At 44.8% G+C, this 17766-nt stretch overlaps 1 long non-coding RNA gene across 2 annotated transcripts in view; it reads right to left on the reverse strand.

Moving 5' to 3' along the window:
* LOC132647998 (uncharacterized) overlaps positions 1-17360 on the reverse strand; it is a 47122-nt gene extending 29762 nt beyond the window's left edge. Inside the window, exons 1-4 of one of the 2 annotated variants that reach the window (XR_009586323.1) lie at positions 16992-17360; positions 16764-16892; positions 15752-15899; positions 14216-14345 (exon numbers count right to left, since the gene is read on the reverse strand). This is a non-coding gene — a long non-coding RNA (uncharacterized LOC132647998). Of the gene's footprint in view, positions 1-14215; positions 14346-15751; positions 15900-16763; positions 16893-16991 lie in introns of those variants that run through there. The other variant, XR_009586322.1, reaches the window with a different exon arrangement.
* Between the last annotated feature and the right edge of the window lie 406 nt (positions 17361-17766).

Here is a 17766-nt window from a genome sequence, read left to right on the forward strand (position 1 = left end):
CTAAGGATATGGCTCCTGGCAGGATCACTGTACGTGAGTGGGTGGCCCCATACCCAGGTATTCATGGACAGCACAGATTGGACTAAGTAAGTTATTGAAAAAAATAGGGCATGACATTGGGGGTGTGGCTTGTGGGGTAGACGCGGAAGGGATTAAGGGTAGGAGCTGGGGTGTGATTATGAACTAAACATATTGTATACATGTATGAAATTCTCAAAAAACTTATAAAAATATTCTATCACATGGGGATAGAAGGCACTAGAGCTCCCCAGGGTGTCCCTTCTAGGAAGCATAGGCCTTGGACATGTCCACGGGGCATTTAGAGATGAGCCAGTCCTGGGGCTGCGGCTGTGGGCGCTGCTGAAACAGTCCTGGGGCAGTGGTGTCCCACTGGGCATCGCCGCCTGAAGCAGCCGTTAAACTGGGCTTCCACCTTAGCCATCGAGGTCAAGCGTTCTGCTTCTCGGAGCAGAACACACAAGAAACAATTTATCTGTTATATTTAGTCTGTTTTTCTAATGAACCTCTTGCTTTTGCTTTTTGTTTGTTTCCAAGGTATCTGCTGCTAACACAGTCATGACTTTTTATAAACCCATCAAGCCAGGCCTGACGTGGCCACCGTTGAATAATGTATACATGCGTGTGTTTGCGCTGGAGTTGCTAAGCCATTTTTCACAGAAAGTTCCCTTAGAATCTCTGAGACCAGAAAAAAAAAAAAAGCTGTGGCTTCAAAGGCCCAAAGAACAGATGGGCCACGTCCAAAACCTTCTTCCAAAGAGATTTCAAGCTCACTGCATACTTGAGTCCACTCTGTGTGTGGAAAGTGACTCATTTATTAAATTATCCCAAAGTCCTAAAAACAGAGCCCCACACCCACCCTGACAACTTCAGACAGGAGGGGAGCAATGGCCTCTGGTTCTTACAGGATGGTGGTGAGTCATGCTGGTACTTGGCTGTGTGGTCCATTTTTGTCAACTGTGCGGAGCTGGCTTTTCCTTCCACACCCAAGTCTATTTATTGCACCAGGAGCACCAGAAGGTATGGGAATAAAGACCTTCAGTTTGGTCTGAATCTAAAAATCAAGTGGCCGATCTGTGCTTCTACACATTCAAATGCACAGCAAGTCTTCATGTACTAAATCTAATGGCAGGTTGGATGCATGTCAAAAACTTTTTCAGCTTTATGAAAATTGCTGACTCCTCCTTGTAAGGTACGGTGGTGGCTTTTCAGGAAAGAAGTCCGCACAGAGCTGGGAGATGGTACAGCAGGTGAAGGACTCACTGGAGAGCCATGAGGACATAGGTTGGGATCCTCAGCACCCACATCATAATGCCAGGCAGGGTGGCACATGTCTGTAACCCCATTGCTGGGGGATAGAGACAGGTGGATGCCCAGAGGCTTTTGGGCTGACCATTCTAGCCAAGATGGCAAATGCAAGATTTCAGTGAGAGACCTTGTCCCCAAACCTAAAATGAAGAAGCAGTAAAGAAATACACACTGACAGCAATCTCCAGCTTCTGCGTGTACCTGTACCAACAAGTATGTATATATGTGTGTGTACACAGACACACATACAAAGCTCACACGCACACACAAAACCCACACACGCAGGCACACCACCCAAACATGCATGTACACACACAAAACTGTATACACAACCCCCTCCCATCCCAAACACAAAGCCTACATAGTGACAAAATGGTAGGGATGGTTCCAGCATCTTCCCACCTTAAGTTTTAATCCAAGAGCCAGTTCTAAGTGTCTAGTCTTTGAAAAATCTTTAAAATTGAACATGTCACCCACAGAACTTGGTGTCCTTGTTTTGTGCCTGTGTGCCCAGAAGAGAAAGATCCTAAGGGTAATATCATGTCCTTTTATTCTGCTACATTCATGAATCTTAATAGCATCTCATCTACAGCGGTTGCTCAATGCACAGTAGTTAAATTGAGAACTGAATTCAGGTGTTGCTACATACCACGAAATGGGTTTGGAGCTATCCACTGGTCTCATACATGCTGTTGATTTTAATCCTAAAAGTGATATAAAAAGGTGTCTTTTGTCTCCTTTACAAACCATAAACCTTATATTTAAGTGACTGAGCAACTCCCTCTAGGGTACAGTCAGCATCCCCAGGCTCTGACATGGAGCCAGCAGCCACTGAGAAGACTTTGTGGAAATGGACCAGACCATCCTCACTGGATTAGGCAGAGTTTAGAGGAATAGAAAACACACACACATGCATCTAAGTGCTACTGACTCTGCTTAAGTCTTTGTAAAGCTGGCTAAGTAAACATTAACTAGATTGTCTTTTTATTGAAGAGACCTTTGTTTCTTCTAGGGGAAACATATTTTGAAATGCTTACTGAAACTGAACTGGCCTTGTATCCTTCAACACTTAGACAAGAAAGAGCTCCAAAGGATGCAAGGCCAAAAGACCCTTCCAGAAATCAAAGTCGGACAGCTGTGCCTGGCCTGGCTGCCCCCGGGGCAGGAATACCCTGGGCTGGTTCTGACACTTGGGTGGAGTTGGCCTGATGCAGGATCAGAAACGATTTTCCAACGCTGCATCCTGGACAGCTGCAGCGGATTCTCCTCCCATCATTCCACCGAGCAATTAACAGGCCATCTTCCTTTGAAGTCTTGATGGATATATTTTTTTTTCTTTTCAGATTACAGTTTGAGGTCAGAAAAATGAAACCCAAGGAATCTGCAGGCATGCTCGCATTCTAGCTGGAAGCCTTCCTCTTCCCCCAGCCCCACATCGAGCAGTCCTGAACCCAGCTGGTTCACAGCTTGGTCAAGCTCAGGCTAGGAACATTGGTTTTTCCCAAAAGACAGTTATTTTGTACATGGGGATGCTCACTGGTGAGGAAAAGAAAGCACCCTGACTGCCTTTGGAGAAAAGTCAATGAAGCTATTTTACAAATAAGAGCAAAACAAGAGATGGACTACTTCATGAATGCATAAAGCAGACAGGAAAAAAAAAAAACAACAAACATTTCCAGGTGTATTAATGCAAGCAGTGATTCCTGATTACTTATAAAATGTGTTTTTCTCGTTGTAAGATTATGATCCTGTATCAGTTCCAATACAAGAAGGAGGCAGAAGCTACAGAGTAACTTAAACAGAGTCAGTTTGGTGTGAAAATTATTCTGTGACCTGCAGGGTTAGCATAGCAAGGAGCAGGATGGTAAGAAGGAAAAGCTAATGAAGTTGGGAGCCGTAGGTGCGAGGAACAGCCACTCTCCCTGGAGCTGAGACAATACTCAGGGCAACTATGCCCCCTACCACGGTAGAGAAGATTCTGGCCTGATGGAGAAGATACTTCTTTATCTCACTGGGTGGCACAGAATGGCCATGGTACAACAATTATGTAGCTCGCTGGGTATCAGCCTCTAAAACTTGCTGAAGTCTGTTCTATGGGGCTTCAGGGAGAGCAGTTCATGAGAAAGCATCTTGATAAAGGGACTGCCACAAAGCCATCCACCTGAAGACTCTGTGGGGCATGTACAGCTGCTATGCATCACCCGAGCCTAAGATTGGCACAGATTTCCATTCTGGGTGCCAAGAAAAGGCCAAGCTGCAGGAGCTTGGCAGGACCCCTTGCAGGGAAGAAGGAAACACCTCTTCCATCATGAGACTTCTAGAGACTTTCTAGAGACTTCTGCTGACAAACTTTGTGCCAGTGGGCCAGGGGGGAATACTGAAAGACCTCTTTATTTCCCCAGGTCAAATAATGAAGAGTGAAACTGGAGCTGAAAAGCAGTTAAGTCGGCAACTGACCCAGTATGTCCCTTTGGCCACTCAACTGCCATCCACATTTTTTTAAGCACAACAAAACCTCCCTATAAGGCAAAACAACATCATTATTTTTAGCTAACAACAAAAGATGCAGCGACTTGGCTTACACTAAGAAATTGTCTCCCAAAAATAATAAGACACTTCATCCTTGCAGTAGGCATACTGATCATTGCTAACCCTACGCATCTTAGTGTAATCTCATTGTTTTTTCCCTATAAATCACAGTTAGCTTCCAATAACTTGTATATAAAATAACAACTACAGATTTTTGCATATTGCCATAAGAAATGAAGCATAAACAACACTTCTACAACCTCCTTTCTGTAAATTTGTGGGAGGCTGTGCTACTCTCTGTGGATTCCTTTCTTCTGCACTATTCACATTTCCTTCTCTTAGGAGGTCAGCTGCCACTCTGGTTCTTTACCTGGCTGGAAATCTTCAGTCTTTACTCAAAAAGAGTGTCAGTCCTTTATCTTCTCTATCTCCTGCCTTTTCTTTGCCTTCACTACTCTTCTCTACTCAACTTTATCCCTAGTTATTTTTTAGCTAATGGAAATACTAAGAGGCTCAGAAAGTCCACTGTGCTCTGTGCATGGCCCTTCTTTCCCTCACTGTGTAGCACCAATGAGGTCTCCTTGGTGACCAGGATCAAATGCTCCAGATAACAGACTAATGTCTCTGATGCTCTGCTTTGTGGCTGGCATCAGGCCCCACTTGGACACATGTGGGTCCTGTCTTCTAGCTCAACAGAAGCACTCTTGCCTAAAGCATCAAAGTCTCCAAGCCTGCAAAGCTCTAAGCTGCAAATAAAGCAACCTAGGTCTTGGAGCCATGAGGTTTGGCCATAGTTGTCTCTGATTGGATAAACATCTGATTGGATGGGCATCTTATCAGACAGTCTTCTCAGAAATGTTTTGTGAAGCAATCTTAGGAATGGGATAAGAACAAAACCCACAGCAGACAGCAGAAGCAAAAGAATAAATCAATTCTGAAAGATCTAAATAATAATGATATGAAGGTAGACTTAGATTTTTTTTCCCATCCTGGGCAAAACATCACATGCCCAGCTTGCAGCAAAACATCACATGACCAAACTGAGTCCAGAAGCTTCCACTTCATATGAAAAGAATGTTTATTCAGTATTTTCATTTGAAATCCTGAGAGATTTCACCCCTTAAAAACACTCAAGGAAGGTTGAAGAAGCTCACACGGCCACAATAAACTTAGTGTTATATTTACTATTTTGTCAACAAACCCTACCTGACAGGAGCTGCTGGGCTCCACACACTGGAAACCAAAAGACTCTGAGGCTAAAGTAGCATTTCTGTAAGATAATTTACACCATAAATTGTAACAAACAAACAAACAAACCAAAAAAGCAAGTAAAAATAAAAAGGCCAACTTTAATATATACTTAATTCAAGATTTGTGGAAATTTTTATGATCTAGTTGAGTGTTACTGACAATATGTTTCAGGCATGCCTTAAGTGGGAGTGATTGTACTTACTTTTTTGGTTGTTTTTTTTTTTTTTTTTTTTTTTTTTGAGACAGTTCTCAAGTAGCCCAAGTTGACCTCAAACTCACTAAGCATGACTCTAACTCCTGATCTTCCTGCCTCTAAGTCCTAGCGATAGAGTGTGTGCACCAAACCCATCAAGAATGATTTTCATTTGATCATATTAGGAGGAGTTTTGGTGAAAGAAACTTGTACCAGGATTTCATGACCATAACAGACCCTGAAGGCATCTTATCTTCATGTCTGAAGGTTGTGCAAATAATCATGGTTCTCATTCTACTTTCTCTGAGATGTACATGGTGAGAAAATCAGCAAAAGAGGAGCAGAAAGGCCAATCATGTACATCATGTTGCAACACCTAACTTTGCAGGAGTGCATTACTGTAGGGCACTGGTAGAAGAGCAAAGCTTTAGATCTCCCTCAAGGTTCTCAGAGACCAAACCTCATTTCACCTGATGGTTGATTGGTTGGTTTGTTGATTGGTCTTCTGCTTGGCTGGTAGTTGGTTGACTGGCTGGCTAGGTAATTAACTGGCTGGCAGGCCAACTGGATGGATTGAAGGATGGATGGATGGATGGATGGATGGATGGATGGATGGATGGATGGTTGAGTAAATGAATATGAGGCTGAATGAATGGTGGTTGGTTGTGTCTGAGTGAGTGGCTGATACCCTGGCTGATTTGTTGGTTGACTGTCTGCCTAGCTGGCTAGCTGGCTGACTGACTGACTCATTTGTTGGTTGATAGATTAGTTGGCTATCTGGCTAGTTAGTTGGTTTGTTGTTTGGTTAGTTGGTTGGTTTGTTGTTTGTCTGGCTTGTTCACTGGCTGATTAGTTGGTTGGTTGGTTAGTCAATTGGTTGGCTGGCTAGCTGGCTCAGTGGTTTGCTGGTTTGTGAGCTAGTTTTTCTACTACTAACCTACTAGCCTTGCCATTGAAACCATAGTTCACACAGGTCTGTAGAGAAATCTGCATGATCAGATCTTCAAAACAGACTTACTTAAAAATCAAATTCTTAAGTCATGAAGAGGTGAAAAAATTGGATGTGGGAAAGATGGGAGGTGGGGTAGAATGCACAGTGAGTTCACAGGCCACCTTATGAAAGAACTTACAGCATTGGGTTCAGTATATTTGATAACATGATAAAAGAGAAGCAGCCCACAGCTTGTTTGAAAACCATGGCTTGAGAGACTCAGGGTTGCAGCTGTTGCTGGACATGAAAACCTAATGTGTTTGCCAAAACTCACTGACTGATGAGAACTTGACTTTCAGCATCCACCTCAGTCTGTCCTATAGTAATGAACTTTACTCTTTGCCCAGAGTGAACTCCTCCTCTCACTTTAGAAAGGAACCTTTGGAGGTTTGGCTGCTCAGAGATGCCCCTCGCCTCCCCTGTGTAAATGTGCCCGTGCATTGAGACTAGAAGAGAAAGAACAGTGGAAGAGGATGGCCTGCATGAGCCACAGAACAGAGCATGGCCACCAACCTGTCTACATGTGAACCCTCTTATCTTTAATGGGAAAACAACCCTATACTGATGAGGAGAGCTGAGAAATTCAAGCCTCGAGTAGTAACCTGCACATGCTCTTTTTACTACTATTGGTGATTGGCCAACTTTTTATAGAGGATATTATTGTGAAATAAAGAATTGAAACATGCTTTTCCAAAAGCACACACCCATTCCCTCTTATGTGACTAATTGATTATAGGTTCCTATTAGGAAAAAAATAAAAAGACCCAACATGCTATAACAAATTATGACATTGGTAAGAAATTTAAAATAAAACTTACCAGTATATACTAGTGCCCTGATTTAGACTATTGTTCTCTAATAAAGGAAAGGGAAGCAAAGCTGACTCCAGGAATTGGGCATGAAATATATAAGACCATAGGCTGGACAGATGGCCCAGGATTAAGAGCATACACTGCTCTTACAGAGGACCCAGCATACACTCTGAGCAGCTCACTACCATTTGTATTTACAGCTCAAGGTGTTTCAATGACCTCTTCTGGATTCTGCAGGTAGGTACACTCAGACATGCATGATGTCTGCTTCCCTAACACACAAATACAAACACACACACACACACTTAAAATAAAAATGAGGAGTTTTTTTTAAAGAAAAATAAATGTATGAGATGAGCCTTGGGTATTTTATAGAGCCAAGATGTAAGAAAGTACTCAAACACTTTGAAAGGAAAAATAAACAATGGATTAGAGGACCCAACTGTTGAAGTCCCTTTTGCCAAGCAGAGAAATTTGAACAAGAAGATAAAGCAGAAGGTGGTTGTCAGCAAAACACTACTCTACTATGATATCAAAATAGATAGGAGAGATCAATTGTCCACACAGAATTCCACATAAGTACTTTGCCCTCAGAGAAGTGAAGGGTGATTCCATACTCTGGGTGTAGAGTGTGAATGTCTCCAGAAGCACCATGTGACAAGGAGGGAAAAGAAGAGCTACTGTAGAGACATCTGACTGACACCACCCAACCTGGTGAACAGGGGTAACGCTAACAGCAAATTGTTAGCGTGTTTGGCATGGCCGTCCTCCCTAAGACATAGTCCCATTCTAGTCGAGACAAAAACGTCAGACACCCCCGCTGTGAATCATTCTGCAAAACCCCTGCCCGGTGCTCCTTAGAGTTGGCAAGACCATTGAATACAAGCAAACAGAACTTCAGAGGAACCACTCTCCAGGGAAGAGGAGCCCACAGAGATCTGATGACTCGCTGAGGACCTGGAAGGGGAGGGCCGAGGCACCATGAGCAAGCATAGATCCCTGCTCACACTGACACTCATCACCATTTGATGGTACAGACTAACGGACATATGGGGAAACGGCAGCGTGCCCAGGGCCTAGCTAGACTTTTCCATAACATATCTGAAAACCCCAAACCTCCCTAAAATCAGAGCATATATTTCTAAAGGTATAACCTAAACAGCCTGCTTCCTCAGGCCAGGCATCAAGTACATTTACGATTCTTGTTTTCCAACTTACTTTGACTTACCTGTGTTGTCAGGGAATCGGTTATTTCCCTCGTAGACCTCATAGACTCCCTGCCTTAATCAGATCAAGATCTGAGGTCAACCAATAGCTACAAGGCACCTAACCCAGCTTCAAAACACAGGTGGAGATAGAGTCCATGGACCCATGAGCATTTGTCCTGCCCTGAGATCTTGTGAGTTGTTACCTCACAATCCAGTTTATCAGGATACTCTTGTGTAACTGTCTCCTCCCCAGGCAGGTCTTGCTTGAGTCCCAGTCATAACTGTCCACACTGGTCCCTTATGTCACTTCCCAAATCCCAAAAGCAGCTTAGACCAATAGGCTCCTGGGGCCTCTGGATGAAGCCCTATCTGACAGTTCCCTCCAAGAGCCTTAGACCAGAGTTCACAAATTCAGAAGAACCCAAGCATTAGGTAAGGACACAAGTAAAAGGGCCTTTTTTCTTTTTTCTTTTTTTTTTTTAAAGATTTATTTATTTTATGTATGAGTGTTCTATCTGCATGTATACCTGCAGGCCAGAAGAGGGCATCAGATCCAAATATAGATGGTTGTGAGCCACCGTGCCATGTGGTTGCTGGGAATTGAACTCAGGACCTCTGGAATAGCAGACAGTGCTCTTAACCACTGAGCTATCTCTCCAGCCCCAAAAGGCCATTTCTAGGGAAGAGATTTCAAAACTTTAACTTTACTAAACCAAGATGCATCTGATATTAAATATTATTTTTTATTCAAAATTGGAATATAGAAATGGAAAAGATAAGTATTATTTTAACAGTTATTTATCTGAAATGCAATAACCTTTGAATTGAAGTCTATCTTCAGTTGATTCCTATTGTTCTAAGAAACACAAAATGTCCAAAAACAACTTCTGGAAGAAAGGGATTATTTCAGTTTACACCTTATAATCTATCATGAAGAGAAGGAGCTCAAGGCAGAAACCTGGAGGCGGGAAATGAAGCAGAGGTCATGATGGGGTGCTGTTTGCTGGCTGGCTCTGCCTGCTTTCTTATACCACATGGGCCACCTTGCCCAGGGGTGGGACCACCCACAATGAGCTAGGGTGTCCCACATCAATCATCAATCAAGATGCTACCTTACAGGCTTGTCGACAGGCCAATCTGATTGTAGGCTTTTTCTCAGTTAAGCTTCTCTCTCTGCAGACACTAACTTGCATCAGGTTGAACAAACAAGGAAACGAAAATCAGCAGAGTCAAAAGCATGGTTTTCTATTACTAAAATGCTAGCAAAGGGGGTCCGTATTTAGTATTGCTTCTCACAAATGTCAAGTCTATTCTATACGGGCTCAGCTTCCCCGCAGTGGGTGGTCGAGCACGTGCTAGCATTCCTTCCACACTACAACGTGAGCCTTCATGACTCTAGAGCAGCAGCTCTCAACCTGCAGGGCACGACCCCTCTAGGGGTCACATGTCAAATATCGATGCACTACCATTCACAGCAGTGGCAAAATTACAGTTATGAGGCATCAAGATCATGTCCTGGTTGGGATCACCACAACATGAGAAACTGTATTAAAGAGTTGCAACATTAGGACGGCTGAGAACCCTGCTCTAGAGGGCATCTGTGTGTGTTTGATGATGAGCAGGATGATGGCTCAATCACCTTGAAGTTCTCATTCCTGACCTTGCACACATGGGAAACCAAACAGCCCAGGGTTGAGCCATTTTAACCAAGTCTGATGTCTGAAGATGCTCTTGGATTTCCCTTCCCACTCCTACTGATTCTCCTGACTCCAACTCCAACTCACCTGAGTTGACATTCGGGTGAAGTGAAGGAGAATGGGCCAGTTCACAATGTCTGAATTGAATCATAAGCTCCTGTAGCAAGTTGTCACTTTTGCCTGGGGGGGTGGGGGGGCGGGGAAGTAGCATGAGTTTAATTTTGCTGAAGTTCCTGAAACACTGAGTCTTGATTCCAAAACTGCTACAAGAGGATAGGACTGTTTCCTGGTGAGGTGTCATTGTGTCGATTTAGAGCAGCGTCTTGATACTGTGTTGAAGCTAGTGCCTTCCCAGTTGTCTTAGGGCCTCACTGCTGTGAAGAGACACTATGACCACAGTAACTTTTATAAGAAAACATTTAATCGGGCCGGCTTACAGTTCAGAGGTTTAGTCCATTGTCATCATGGCAGGGAGCATGGCGGCACCCAGGCAGACGTGGTGCTGGAGAAGGAGCTGAGTTCTGCATCTGGATCTGCAGGCAGCCAACAGAGCTGGCTTGAGCTTCTGAGACCTCAGAGCCCGCCCACAGCAACACTTCCTCCAATAAGCCACACCTACTCCAGCAGGGCCACGCCTCCAAAGAGCACCACTCAACAGACCAAGCAGTCAAACACCCGGATCTCTGGGGGCCATTCCTATTCAACCACAGCACAGCACACAACCCTCCACACCCAAGCGCATGGTCCCAATGCAGAGAGATGGAAGGCTCAGAGCAGGACCATGCCAGGTTTACTGACTCGTCTCACAGCCATGCTCTCTGTTTAGCACACGGGGTATTCTGGGAATGCTGCTGTACCTAGTCCAAGCCCTTTATGCTAGCAGGCACTGTCACTTGGTTTGAGCATCTTGGGCTGTGTGGAGTCAGCCTTGAGAGCAAGTAGCACACTATGAAAGGGGCCCAGCTGTGGCCATATGTGCTCACTTCGACCCAATACATTAAACCTTACACTTTTTCTCAGCTTTTAAAAACTAGGTGATTTCTCAAACCCTGGGATATCTTCTTGTACAACAGACTGAAAAGTTCCCAAAGATTCGCACTGATACCTGGGAAGTATCCAGACTTTTCTTACTCATAAGGAGACTGCACTGCAAGTGAGTAGCCTTTATCCTAACTTTCCCTAAATGCTCTTCATCATGTCTGTAGCCAACCAAACTCACTTCTAGAACATGTGTGCAGAGCATCCAGCTTCCAGGGCGCTGCTGAGATACGTTCATAAACGACCTTATATCTGGGTGGCTGTCCTCACTTGCTGAATTTATCTTAATGGCTCTGTGTGTGTGTGTGTGTGTGTGTGTGTGTGTGTGTGTGTGTATGTGCGTGTATGTGCGCGCGCTCAAGTGTAGTTTCAGTGTGGAATGTCCCCCACGGGTTTGTGTGCTCCAGTCCTTGTTCGGCCAGCTGTTGGCACTGTTGAGAAGGATGGGGACCCACAGAGGTGGAGCCTCCAGGAGGCAGTGTGTCACTGGGCTTGGGCCTTGTGCTCCAGCTCCGCTTGTAACTTCACTCTCTGCTGTTTGAGTGTGATGAGGTATGACTGGCCGGCCCCTGCTCCTGCCGCCACGCCCTGTCTCCATGATGGACTGTTCCTCAGGGTATTTTATCGCAGCAACAGAAAAGCAACTAGGACAGGCCCGCTGGAGCACTCTTTTTACAGTGTGTCATATTCTCCACTAGAGTTTTCAATGCTCATAAATGTTTACTGTTTAGTAGAACAAACTACTACTGTTCTAGTTGGAGGTTTTCTGAACACAAACTGGGTTTTTGGGGGGTGGGAAACAAGCACTCAGAGTTATTTCACTTCACACATCAATTGGTTTGGTTTTTATACAGCTGCTCATTTTTCTTCTTGGAAACCAGTGTTCTCTCTTTTGAAAAAGAAATGTGTCATTACAGGGCATTAAGGAGAACTTGAGAAATAATTAATTCCTCTCTTTACTACAATAAAAACAGTATGAGTGATACTGGAGGTTGGCAGGGTGCGCAGGTTGGAACACAGGAAAATGTCATGAAGCCTGGAGAAAGGAGAACTCAGTGTGGCTGAGCTTGAGCGTGGCTTGGTCAGCTTGAAGAGGAAACACAGGGATTGGGGTGCACATGGCTCAGGGGCAGAGCTTTTGCCTAACACTCCCCGGAACTTGAGTTTGATTCCCAGTGTGGCGGCAATGACAACAACACACACACGAACACAAAGCTTCCAAACCAGAGTTTAAACCTTCTAACTAACTTCTCAATACAGCAAAAGCCCCATGCCCTGCCTCCCCCATTCACTGAACAAATAAAGCTGTTGTGGCCAACAGACCCTGAGCTTCAGAACCTTGCCTAGAAGAATGACTGCAGAACCTCACCCACACTGAGTATGGGCGGGAGGTGCCCAGCAGACCAGGGGAGTCACCCAGTGTCCTTCAGCAGCAGCGAGCAGACTCTTACACCAGCTCATGCAGCTACTGATTTTGGCTACTAACTCAGCGCTGACTCACGGAGGGATGAGCTACCAGACCCCACAGCCTCCACACACTGCTGAGCTCACCCACCCACCCTACCTAGGTGTCCTCTTGGGTGCAGCATCCTGGGATTTTTAAGCCAAAGAGAACCAAGGCAGCTTTGTGCCCTTCCACTGGCTGTTGCAGATCAGTACATACACCAATGAAAGGTTAGGATGCTTGCCAAAGCTCTACAGCCTTTAAAGAAGAGGTGACTGTCAAGTCCACTCCAGAGCTGGTCCTGAGTCCCCACTGTCCCCTCAGTGATTTTCCTACATATGGCTTCACCTTGGATCCCAGAGCACAGCTTCTGTGGCTGTAAGCTAACACTACTCCTGAGCATTTGTTTCCCAGGTAAACAGAAAGGAAGGGAATGGGAAGCTTAAAATAGATGGGCAAAGCATGCTACCAGGGACGCATACAAGTTCTAAACTCATCCTAACAACTTTCTTAGCTTCCTTTCCTGTTGCTGTGATAAAATAGCTAATGAAAGCAACCTAAGGGAAAGAATTTATTTCAGCTCACAGTTCTGTTACAGTCCGTAATGACAGAAAAGAATTTATTTCAGCTCACAGTTCCGTTACAGTCCGTAATGACAGGAGCTTGGAGGACTTGGCCACATCACATCCACAATCAGGAAGAGAGCAATGGACGTACCTTTGCTTTTGCTCTACCTGCTTTCTCCGTTCTTAGACATTCCAGAATCCCCTGCCTAGAGAATAGGGCCACCCACAGTAGGCAGGTTCTTCTCACCTCTAAGTAACCAAGATGGCCTCCCTCAAACACGCTCACAAGCTAACCTAGACAATCCCTTATTGAAACTGCCTTCCTAAGTGATTCTAGATTGTGTCAAGTTGCCAATAAAAACTGGCCATCAATCATAGTAACTCATGCAAAAATCAGTACAAAAATTATATGCAGTTTGGCAAGCAGACAGAGCTGGGAATGAGCAGCCTACCCAAAGAAAGACCATCACCTAGATGCTTCCACCATGGGAAGAGTGACAGATGACAAGGGTGTGCTTCACGATGAGTAGTTTGATGAGTTTGCTTTACTCCATATCAGGATTGAAAGGACCAGAAGGAAAACAGAACCCAGCCTCATCCTTTTACCAAGACTGAGTCTCCTGACATCGGAGACTCAGTGAGAAGCACAGTGAGAAGGTACTTTCAGAATGTAATAACTAAAAGACATCAGCAAAGCTGTCCCCTGGCCTACATTAGCACAGCATGCACATGGTTCACAGACATGCAAACAGAATACCTGTACAATACTATAAAACTAAACACATATGAAAAATATTCTAAAGCTGTGTGGCAAACATGCTCAGATTTTCTTAGAAATTAAAAGACAGAAGGAGAAAGAGAAGTAGACTTAAGAAAGTAAGAGTGAAATTCTGTTGTCAGTGGTTGGCAGCAATTTTCTTTTATAAATATCAAATTACAGTGAACCCATCTTTCCTTAGTGAACATAAGTCAGAAAAGTGGCAAGAGGACTCCGGGTGTGCAAAAGAAAAAGGACTGGAGTGAATAAATATGTCAGAAGCATGCTTAAATTACCAAAACAAATTAGACTTTAATGTAATTGAAATCATCATTCCAAACACACCAAGTTAAAAAAAAAAAAAAAAGCTTGATGAAGCTTCCTTGCTGCAAAGATGCAGAGAGGCCGACAGAACTGCCAGGAAAAACAACTTGGTTCAGGTTTCTGACAGGGTGATCTGTCCCATGTATTTCTGTGCAGCCAAAGGGGTTCTAGAAAATTCTTCTCAAAGACTGTCAGTCCTGCGGGTGGAGCTGTTCATCACCACACGATAGAGTGAAAAAACGGGAGAATTTTTTTGAAACGATTGTAAAATAAGTGAACCAGACTGCCGCAAGCTGTTCTTGATGTCCACAAGAGAGTCTCCACACAGCCTGCACACCCACCCACACACAATAAATAAATAAGTATAATAAAAATTAATAAACAAACAAACCACCAGAGGGCTCATGTTGGCATTCCAGCTGCCATGATATGAACCATGCAGCAGGGCCCATCTCTAGGCTGGAGAAAATATTTCCAACTTGGGGTTAAGGCAAAATACATTTCCATGTCCATCCACATGTGGATATATAGAAAACCCTGATGTCTGTGTTAGGTGAAGGGCTGTATCCGATCTGAAGTCATAAAAAGAGAGGTCTCTGCGAAGGTCACGTGACAGAGCACACACATGTTTGAGTATTGTAATACAAAGTGTTAAACCGTTATCTGCTGCTAGAATGGAGTATCCGGGGCATTTAACTTTATATTAAAAAGAGGTTTACTTAGCTCGTAGACATGAGTGTTCGGGGCACAGTCCCGATCAACATGACTCGGGCGATGACCTCAGGACAGATGGTGTCATAGTGGTGGGGTTGTGTGGGCAGGTGGCAAGTGTGCAACAGGAAGCAGGGCTTCTCCTGTGACAACTGCACACTAGGGAACTCGCCTGGCCCCACGAGAACCACAGCAATCTCTTCTGAAAGCAACATGCCCGTGATCTAAGGTCCAGGTCCCACCACCTCACAACACTGCCATCCCGGCCCTTCCAGGACCGTCTCTCAGGAACAAGTTTCGTTAAAGCCATCATACAGCGGTGGAAAGAATGCTCAGTGGTTAAGAGCACCTACTGCTCTCACGGGGGACCTGGGTTTGGGTCCTAGCACCCACACTGGGTGGCTCACAGAACCTCCTGGGACTCCAGGTCCAGAGGACCCGTGGGCACTTCATTCACGTAGCAGTCAGGCACACACACATACATGTAATTTACTTGAAATTTTAAAGCCATACAGTAACACTTCATTATATCGAGTTATACTACTGCACTCTTATTTGAAACTATAAACTAAAAATAACAGAAATATTCATCCTAATCATAAGAAAAAACAAAAGCAGAGAAATGACTGAATGAAAAGTTAAAAGAAGGGTATCAAGATGACACCTCGAGCTAACCACAGATTATGGAGGTTAGACCAGCTTTATCTTTCTTTTGTATCGTCTTTTCTCACAGTGTCTCCCACGAAAGATTTATTTACTTAATAGTAAAATTATTGTTAAAGATAGTTTTGTCTCTAAGTCCCTCTGAGGAACGTAAGAAATGTCTCTGAGAAAAGATGCGAGGACAGTTTTGCAACCGTGGGACGCAAATTCTCAGAGTCAAATGCTCAGGGCTCCTTCTTACCAAGTGTCACTGGAGTTTTCAGCCGAGACTCCTGGCTCTCACCTTCTTGGGTGCTCGGTGGTTTTGTTCCGTCTGTGGTGAGATGGCTAGCAGCCTGCTTTGAGAGGCTCGGCCAGGTGCACAGGTGGTAAGAATGTATAAAATTTACCTGTGAATATAAAAACGAAATCAGGCTGGCGAGTTGGCCCAGCAGGTAAAGGCTTTCACCATGCAAAACTGATCACCTGGGTTCCGGGAACACAGACTAATAATAAATTTGTAGATTTTTATTTTTAGGATGGAAACAGAATCTTTTTATTTAAAAAAAAATGACAGAATTTATCAAAAAGACATTTTATTCTGGAACCAATAATACGAAGCAGTTGTTTCTGTCCCAAGTGACCTCATGTGGTTTCCATGGTAACAGGTCTGTTTCTGTGGAAACAGCTTTTGCATGGATCCCTGGCAGCCTGCGCTCAATGCCACTTCTATACTTGGTGCCCTGTTTGAATTGTCAGGAATGAATGATGGGGAGTTTGGAGCAACCACGAAGTACAGTCTGCCAAGGAAAATAGCTCAGAAGCCATCACATTGGGTAAGGCATTTGCCTTCTGGAAGTTTCCATACCCCTTCCCTAATATATCAAGAACAACTCTAGAAATAGCTCCAGTTCTGACACACTGGGTCCAGCCTTGGCCCAGTCACCCATTCTGATCTGTACAAGCTTGTGCGCCCTCTTCACAGAGCTCTGCTGACACTGAAGGGGACGGGAGGATTTCTTACCTCCTCGGCCCCCAGCTCACCTCCTTCCCCGCAGCTGTCTGCAGTAGAGACTTGCTTCATTCTCAAATTGCCTTGTTCTTGCTTGTCCTCCCTGTTGTCCCAGACACCCTACGGCCCTCCCATTGTCTCCTTTTTGCTGGTTGTAGGACAGCCTTGATAAACTCTTTGCACTCCCAAAGAAACAAAGATTCAACTCCAGAGCAACTCCAGGTCATCGCCAGACATTGTAGGAATACAAATCCCAGCTTACCTGTTTACTGGCCTTGAGATACAGGGGAAATCACTTCCTTCTCTTTATTCGGAATGTGGTGAGATCCAGCTCCACAGAATTGCCATGGGGACCACAATTGCTAAGCTCGGAGTCTACATACCCTTGACCCTGAAATGACGAAAAGAGTTGAGCGTGTACTGAATGCTTGTGTATGGACAGTTAGTGTGTTCTCAGACCTCACCAAGACCCTGAAAAAGACCTGCCGACCTTCCCAGTGATCGTGCAGAGCTCCTTGCTCCAGGACCTCTCTCTTCTCTCTGATTGCCTTGTCACTCAATTGAAACAATGAAGATGACTTTGTAAACAAGACCACCCCATCAAGTGTACATAAATAAAACAGCCCTCAATTAGGCAGATGCTGGCATCTGGCGTGGGTGCCTGCGTTTAGGTGCTTTGAGCTGTAAAATTATTCACTTGGCTAATGAATAATCACAACTAGGTAAAGATAATCCAATTAGTGCATATGCAAATGAAGCCACTGGGGAAATACTGCCTGGATTAGTCTGAAAGGATTAAATAAATGCCAGGGTTTTCTCCCTGGGAACACAGGCAGACGGGGCTCCTGAGCTCCTTATGAATTTTCCATTGCTCTGCCATTAGCAGAAGGCTGGCTGCAAAACTCCAAGCAGAAGTCTGAATGTTTTTTCCACACTGGGGCCACTCCCTGCCAAGTGGGGAAAGGAATGAACGGTCAGCCTCTGTTCCCGTGCCTGCTGGCGGAGCCCCTGGAGGCCTCGGCGTCCTGTCTGGGAAGAGCAGGGACAGCTGCTCACCCTCAACTCTTCAGAAGAGGCTTCGCTCTGTCTCCAAGCCTGCTCTGAGGCTGGGGCCCCAGGCTTCCCTGTCCCCCAGAAGCAGGCTCCAACTAGCCCTGGCTTCTCAACCCGTCCTCCTCCCTAACCTCCCTTCACCTCAGGACATACCTGAGAAATAGCTGCAGCTGCCACTCTATACTTAGATTCTAGTCAATGAAGGGGTTTTC

Source organism: Meriones unguiculatus, chromosome 15 (assembly GCF_030254825.1).
Source record: "Meriones unguiculatus strain TT.TT164.6M chromosome 15, Bangor_MerUng_6.1, whole genome shotgun sequence".
NCBI classification, from domain to species: domain Eukaryota; kingdom Metazoa; phylum Chordata; class Mammalia; order Rodentia; family Muridae; genus Meriones; species Meriones unguiculatus.